The following is an 8921-nucleotide window of genomic DNA, read 5'->3' as shown; positions in this document are numbered from 1 at the left end:
AATTTGGCTCTTTATTCTGGAGATGGTTGCATTGTATGGTCACCATTGATTCTTGCTTTCTGGAAAACAAAAAACAAAATGCCAAGTGCCTTCTATGTTGAAGGTCCTTTATTTCTAGATCCCTCACCAATATGCTTTAAATGAGATTCATGGCTTATCAATAGAAAGATTTTCTTTATTATTTGAACTTCTCATATGCTCAAAATTAGGTTTACACTAGAAGTAGGGAAGGCTTTTGTGTAGATCTCTATATAATTTTATCTACAAAAATTGATGATTATATGCATAGAAAAAGAATTGTAAGCATGGAATGTTGGTGCACAATGTTCATATTCATATTTCAATGTTCTTATGGTGATATTGTTCTTTCTTATGGTGCGATGATGTATTCTTGCAATGTGCTCTACAATGTGCTTATTCAATGATTTCTTGCAATAGTATGCAAAGTGTTCTCTCAACAATATTCTTGCTTTCAGAGTGTTCTCACAACAATATCTTACAATGTTAAAATTTTCTGAAGCTTATTTGGAGCAATGTTTATGGAGCAACATTCATTCAATCTGGAGCAACCCTAATAAGCCATCTGGAGTGGCATTCATTCAATTATAGTGTCAACATTGTTTATGTAGAACAAGACATTGTAGGTTATAGAGCATTAATGCAATGATGACAGCTAGACTGAGGACTCTTTTACAATATACAAGACATTTGTAACCCTCTTTCCATTGATGTCAAAGGGGGAGGTAATCAGAGGAAGGAAGACACTTCTCAGAATGAAAGGGGGGGGGGGGGAAGGGTGGGGCGAATATGTTTCCATCAATGCCAAGGGGTGAGATTGTTGGCAATATTGTCATTGATGGAAAAGGAGAAAAACAAGGAACAACAAGCAAATGAGCAACAAGGTATGTAGGAGCAACAATAAGGAAAATAAGGCAAAAGTGTAGTGAAGAGGCAACAAAGAAACAAAAGATGAAATTCAAAGGAGCAGTAGCAAGGAACAATGAAAGAGGAGCAACAGGAAAAGGAGAAACAACAAGGAACAATCAAGGAGCAATAAAGGCAAAGGAGTAGCAACAAAGAACAATGAAGGAGCAACAACAGGAAAAGGAGAAACAAAAAAATGAAAAAGGTCAACAATGCAAAGGAGCAGAAGAAGAAGGAGGAGTTGTGATACATTGAAATGTTTTGATAATGTTACAAAGATTGATATATTGAAGGATTTGTTGTAATGTGAAATTGTTGGTTGAGCCGAGTTAGTTTGATGCAAAGGCAAGACTCCAAGGAAAGGGAAAATATGTTGCAAATATTGTTGTGATGCATTAATGATAAATATTGTTATTTGACGTTGACATTAAGTTGATGCATTTAATCATTACATGTGGCTGCAATTAATATTCGATGGATTATTTATTTTTGTGTTCTAATATTCAAGATATGAAGAGTTTGGAAATGAATGAGTGGAAGGAAAAGAGTCAAGCCGATTCACTTCATATTCCTATGTGGGATACAAACATCCAGCAAAATATCTTTATAAAATATGTGATTTTGGAAGGCATTGAGAGGTTAGAGAGTGGGATAATGTGCGAGAGCTGATTGAGCTATTATGCATTAGTTACCCGACACATATGAAGCTTATGTGAAATAGATTTGAAGGAAAGAAGATGTAGAAATGAAGTTGGAGATATGCATAATTGATGACCAGGTAAACCAACACATAATTATTTCTTGTTTGCATCAAGGGATGGTAGTCTCCTTTCAAGTAGTGGCTTGATAAACATCAGGTTGGAGCATGTTGAGGTAGGAACCTCCTGTGTGTTGTAACATACATAAAACACATGGGAGTTGGAGCTTCCTTGCAGTTGCATCTTGCAGAAAATTGAGGTAACAACTTCTTGTCGGTTGGAGCCTCCAAAAGATCAGATGTAATAATGAGTAGGAGCTTGCCTTTGCATCAAAATTGTTAACACTCAGTAAACCCCTTTAGGCTGAGGAAATGGCCATAGAGGTAACCACAAGATGACTTTGGACTAGAAACTAGTCCTTTCTAGCCAAAGGGGTTTCCCTCACTCAAATCTAAAGACAGAGAACTCTAAAGATCATAATTTGACAGAGACCAGATCTAAAGAAGATTTGTAAAATTTAGTGGAATCTTGGTGGAGGAATATAGGAAATTAGTGCATGTGACCATAAATATTATTAACTCATTATACTAGTGCATGTATCAAACAACTACTGAGACAAAGGCTTTTCAAGTACATACTTCGAATTGATAATGATTGCAGTAAATTGGGAAATAAAACATATAAAAACACTCATTCACATGTAATAGAGCATATGAGAATTATGTCTACTAATTTTATGATTGAGTACTTAGAAGAACGAGATAAACATAAGCATAATACATTTCATTGCATATGAAATAGTAAAACATAGTTGTACTAGAGCATGCATGATGAATCATAGAAAAGTTGTTCCATTGCACCTTTCAAAAATAGACAGAATAAAAATCAGTTAAAAGCAAGTAGTACACAAGAGAAACATAGATTTGAAATAAGGTACCACAAGAATCTCTAAATGATAACTGGAAAAGTTCTGCACTGAGTATTTTATTTATTGAAAATAGATCACACCACACACAGTTATGCTCCAATCAGTTCACCAAACAACCAACCCCTTCTACCTTGTATTACATGGAAATAAATAAGTTTACATCCTCAAAAATTCCATGACCAAGTTCAATGCATGAGTTATCCATTGCATGGATCGAGCCAACCATAAAACATAAACTAATTGTTTTTTATCAATAGTAAATAAGTAAATCTTAAAAGTATCCCTTTTTTTTAGTGAAAAATACAAAAAAATTGATTTAACTCTATCTTCTTATCCTATCTAGATAACAATTCTAATCTAGGAACACATTATCATGACATTGAATATTTTCTTAGCAGCTCCCATTGGCATGCCTTTTGTAATGCCCTACTTACTCTTATCATGCAAATTTTACTAGTGTTTAAATTTCCTTAAAATATTGACTTATAATTATCAAGAAATATTGGTACATACCTACATTGGTGAAACTATAAATTTATTATTGATATAAATTTTGTTATTATTCAATTCCCAACTTACCTCCTCAAATTTAAATTTTGATAGGATATGACCTCCTTCCATTTATTCCAATTTAAATATCCATATCCCCAAAATGTCTTCTCAAATTTACTTGGGAGAAGGCATGGTCCTCTCCAATTAATTACCAAATTATATATTCATATCTGATCCCCAAAATGTCCTCTCAAATTTACTTGGCAGAAGGCATGGTCCTCTCCAATTAATTACCAAATTATATATTCATATCTCATCCCAAAAATGTCCTCTCAAATTTACTTGGGAGAAGATAAGTCAAATGTAAGGATGAGGGGGTAGTTATGACATTAATCATAAGTGGTTGAGGTGGAGAAGAGAAGGGGGCATAAAAGGGGAAGGATGATGGGAAGAGAGGGGATCCTTGGTCTTGGTTTTGATTTGGTTTTGTTTTGGAGGATCTTGTTTTGGAGGAGGGATGTGGAGAAAGAGGAGGGAGGTCAAACTTGGATCTGGAGAGTGTTTGTTAAATTTTGACACACTACATCTAGTTGGACTTGGGCTCAGAGGGCTAGGGAACCTGTGGACGTTCGTTGGGCTAGGGATTACTTCCTAGTTGGCTAGGAGGCAAATCCAATTGGGTAGTCAAGAGGAGAATGGAGCTCAGGAGCATCTCAACTAAGCTATTGGAATAGGTATTATCTGTCATTTATTTTAGTTTTGTAAATTGTTACAAGTTATACATGTTGTAGATTAAATTAGTTTATGTTATGCTTATGATTTTTTATAAACTTGAAATTTTCCTTATGAAAATTAGAGAAATTTATTTGAATGAGTGTAGTAGTAGTTAGAGGACCTATAGTTGGGTCCTCACACGTGGTATCAGAGCTTAGGTTCAAAATCTGGACCTTGAAGCTTGTTACTTTATCGAAGGTCATAGCCAAAACCAAAGAGAGTAGTACCCTCTTGATATCCCCAACCTAACATCTTTCCTATCATGTCGTGGAAGTAGTAAAAAGTATTCATTTGAATAACCAGATCAGAATGTAAGGAACATCACCTCTGGAAAATTGATTCATCTTTTCAAATCATTAGATATAGTTGAAGCTATGCAATGTGTTGCAAGAATATCAGGAGTTGCTTCCTTCGATTTTTTTTTTGTTGCCAAAACAACAATCTATTGATTCTCCAGGTCATATCTCAGAAAGTCATCCTCACAGTTTTCCACCATGTCTGCAAGATGCCTGAGATTTTTACATGCACTCCATTGGAAGCCAGGACCTATGTATTTACAATATACTCACAACCAATATTTATATCTGCAACCAGGACTCAAGAAATCACCACCAACCATTCATATTTTGTTCGTGCCATAGAAAGCAGTAGCTTGTCCAACAGTTTAATCCTTTCCATATTCAAAATGAAGGTATGGCACAGACAAAACTGAAAATACAAATCTAGCTATGATGTAATAAGATGGAGCCTTCCCCTTTATATGTGCAAGAACTAGGCATTTGTGAGTAGAAAGCTCGATATCAAATTCATGATACTCAAAATCACATATAATTTTGACTTTGGCATGCTCTCCTGTGTACTTCTTTGAAAACAGGTAGCTAAAACCTATGCGCTCACCACACCTGAAAGGAACAATTCCATCATTAGCAATATCAATTCCATCAAAACTGAGAAGAATATCTTACGATGTCAAGAATTTTGCTACTAGAGTTGTTGGTTCTACCTTTCCCACATCATTGCTTCTTTACAGAGTTCTTGAATTGTGGCCTCGGTAGCTTCCAAGGAACCTTTAGAATGGTCATCGCCTCTCATAAAAGTTGTCAGATGCATGCCCCTGTTAACATTTTCTATGCTCCCTTGAGAACCTTGAGTTGATCACTCTGTAACTATTTTACGGGTTAACCATTACACCAGTACCCATTCCATTGAAAGATGAAGGGATTGATTTAGACGAATTCTGGCCATTTCCTGTCCTATTTGTTACACTGCCATCTCGAGAGCTAGTTGAATCTTGTCGTCCGGGTAAGCTATTTTCTATACTACTTCCAAATGATAAAAACTTTGTCGAGGCTGAGCTATGTCGTGAGGTTGCAGGTGAAGAAGCTCCATCCTTAGTCTGCTGAAAACTATAACCCAAGTGACTTCCAGATGAGGATCCAACACTCCAGCGAGTATATGATCAGAACCTTCATATCTCTTATTGATATCATCTGAAACAGAATTCTGATCATCCTATTCAATGGCACCTTCTTTACATCATTCAAACTTTCTAGATCCTGCTCTTCGATTAAGGCACTGAATTTTGACACTCACAATAGTTCCATGATTGCACTTCTTCAGTGGCAGAGCAATGGAAACTGGAAAATTTGAACTCAAATAGTCACCCAAGTTTATTGTAGCTTCTCTAAGAATGCCTGAGCGAGAAGATCCCATTGAAACAACAAACTTGAACAATTTTTCCTCGAGACCTTTTGATGCATCATCTTGCAAAAAGTGCACAGATTCTGACACAGCTTCGGATCACTGGCAACTCCCACTTCGAACTAGAGCCTTGTTAGTTCTTGCAACTACTTTTCCAGTTTCCACAGATATTATAGAAACGACAAGCTTATCCCAACCAACAGGTACCTGTTGGAGCTGTTGGTTCTACCCTTCCTACATGAATACCTTTCTAGTTAGACAACATTCCCATTGCAATATGCAAATCAGGATTCTCCATTTTCTGCCATTCTATTCCATGTATGGGAAATTTTGTCTAGTCTCCCGAGCGTTCATAATTTGTGATAAAGTGTGTAATAACCGGAGTTGGTATAACATATCCAATAATTTCTGCATCTTCATGTTTAAGTGATTGAAATGCAATTCCCACACACTAGCCCTTGTCATTGAAAGCAGGTTCCCCAGAATTTCCTGAATTTATAGTAGCATCAATATGGTCTCCAAGAATAATCAGATCAGGGTCCACAATGTCATAAGAATATAGTCCAAATCTATCTTCCGGGACTTCAATCGTTGTTTTTGGATCCAAGGACATAGTTTTTCCAGTGCTAGGATCATAAAGGGACCAAAGCTTTGTTCGAAATTCATGATCGGCAGCAAAAAAAAATGACCACATGGTAATGTCATCATGCCATAGAACGCTACATTCATCACAAAGAAAATGAGAACATTTTTCATGAGTTCTCTTTGCAAGTAAACTGCAACAAAAGAAGGCATATGTTGATTTGGGGAAACTTATGCCTCTCGTTTATGATAAATGGACTTAGATTTTTTGAGTAAATCTCTTTAGTTGCGTGCATTGCATTAATGCCAGTCTTGTTAGTTGCGTGTGATGCATTAATGCCAGTCTTGTTGGCTTCAGTTATAGATAGACATCATTAGTATAATTTTTCCATTCAATTAACTACATGAGTAACAGGACTTGTACTCAATGCATCTTATAAAGTAAAAATCTGCACTTTAAAGTCCAATGTAGAACAACACTTTAGTTTTATACTTTACCTTGTCTAAAAAGTCTATTGAAAATGAAGATATTATGGACAATTCTGATTGGTGAGAACTTCATATAAACAATCCAATAATTATAATAGCAACAATTTGGCTAGATTTGAAGTTTCTTGTGACTTCAAAGAATTAATATTTACATCAACTGCAGAGACTACTAGCTAGATTCTCTAGTCTGCAAGATTGTTTTTAAATAAGGGTGAAAACTGGCCAAACAATAGTGTACAACATCCAACATCTATGAGAATTCCTGAAAAAGATGGGAGTAAAAAAAAAATAAAAAAATTAATCCACATGATACATATCTCCATACACATGCACCCCTAGCCAGAGTTTGAAATGCTGACCAAAGACATAGAGACATACTTGCACCATGGATTAAAATAATTTGTAGAATTTGGCAATAAATTATAGTAGACAAATGTACAGTTGATTGTTAAATTGTTACAAGTATCTAGGTTAAGTTTCAGGCATCACGCAACAGCTCAGCAGGTCATTCCAGTTCTATTTTCACTTGGAATGATACAAAAGGTAGCCAAATCATTCTCTCTTGCCAACATCCACAAAATAATTTCACTGTGTAGACTAAATTTATGTAGCATGGTCACTCATTTGTCCTTTTAGAAGCTTATGCTAATCTTCCAATACCAAGTCAAACGGTCTTAAGGCACATTTATGTATCAATCTATGAACCTTTCAGAACATGTTGTAGTTCCACCTCTGCAAGGATCAAGTACAAATTATATAAGAGAAAAAAAAAACATAAGCCATGTGAAGTGAATACAATCCAAGTTTCTTCAACTTCATTTATTGTTCTCTACCATATGAAAGAGGAGAGAAAAAAAATTATCCAAGGGAAGGAACTAGATGACGTTCTGAAAAATGACCTTCTCAACCAAACTAAACTATAATGTTAGTTAAGGTTGTATATATCTGTCACATTTTGGTATCTTGTACATCAACCAATATTTAAACGAATATTTCCATTAGTGCATTAGAATAAGAGATTCACTTGATTTGTATTTTTTTCTTCAGAACAAAATTTGCATGAGTAAACCGGGGCATGTGGAAATCATCTGCTGTTAAAATAACATCAGAAATAAATGCCCATCTACACCATACTAATCAAACATATGATCATTTGGGCGAGAAAACAAATATGAGAAAAGAAAAAGGACCTTAAGAAACTGTGAATCATGGCTCAAATGACCAATGTATTTTGGATACCAGATCCATTGTATTACTTGAGAACAAAGCTGCCAACATAGTTACCATGGAAACTCTTGAGATTTGAAGCTTTGATAAAATAACTTGAATCGATTGTAAGCAATGGATTCGTTGGTCTAATGTATGCTGAATGCTGGATCCATTTTATCACTCCAAAACTGATTTTCCAACTTAGCTACACTGTGCTACAAATGCCTATGATTTGATAGTTTGAAATAAAAGACTTGAAGCAACTATATCCCATTGCTCAGCTGGCCATTCTATGTTGTTTGTTGAATCCATAAATCACCAACTTAGTGACCCTATTGCAAACGTCCTTGATTTTATTTTTTGAAGAAGACTACTCTTATGCTGCTGGGGAGTTTCTAATGAATAGCGAGGAGGCTCCCATATTGTGTCCCGACTAAGAAACAATGTTCTGATTTCACACTCAATGACAAAATAAATTTTCCCATTGCATCATATCACTTACAATTTCAAGTGAATGCATAGATCATAATATTATATGTGCTTTATCCACTGAACAAACCAAGAATTCACCACAACTGCTAAGCTCCATGCAAATAATACGACCATTTGTTTCAGAAGTTGCAAGAAGTTTCCTATTGATTGAGTAAAGAAGCAGATTCAAATCATCATTAGAATATAATACAAGTCGACCATGTCGTGATACTACCATCTTGGATAGTGCACTTCCATTTGGATGTGTTGGAATTTGACAACTAATTGTAAATATGTGTAAAATTGTATTTACTGCCAAGTTGGTTTTATAACGAAACAACTGTTATGTAACGGAGGAGCCTCCTATAAAATGATGAATGCTTGAAATATTGTAATAAGGAGAATCATTGTTGGTTTAATAGAAAATCCAATCCCTTTCCCCGTGGATGTTTCCATGACACCTTGTCAAGGTTTTACGACGTAAAAATCTTGTGTTTTTTTTACCTGAGTCTTACATTCAGTTTCATCTATATAATTCTTGGTTCTTGGTTAATTTGTTGTTTGGGCCAACAATTGGTATTGGAGCCAAGTTGAATTGAGGAGACATCGTGAATATTGGGAGCCCGAGCTCTCGAAGAGCATAAGAAAAGGTG

At 35.4% G+C, this 8921-nt stretch overlaps 1 pseudogene; it reads right to left on the bottom strand.

Moving 5' to 3' along the window:
• Positions 1 to 4156: 4156 nt before the first annotated feature.
• Positions 4157 to 6130, bottom strand: LOC149264794 (protease Do-like 9 pseudogene; annotated as a pseudogene).
• Between the last annotated feature and the right edge of the window lie 2791 nt (positions 6131 to 8921).

This window comes from Pinus tabuliformis, chromosome 6, assembly GCF_031772625.1.
Source record: "Pinus tabuliformis cultivar Carrire ecotype Pingquan chromosome 6, CPIR1, whole genome shotgun sequence".
In the NCBI taxonomy this organism is placed as follows: domain Eukaryota; kingdom Viridiplantae; phylum Streptophyta; class Pinopsida; order Pinales; family Pinaceae; genus Pinus; species Pinus tabuliformis.
This window is presented reverse-complemented; position numbering and strand designations above follow the sequence as displayed.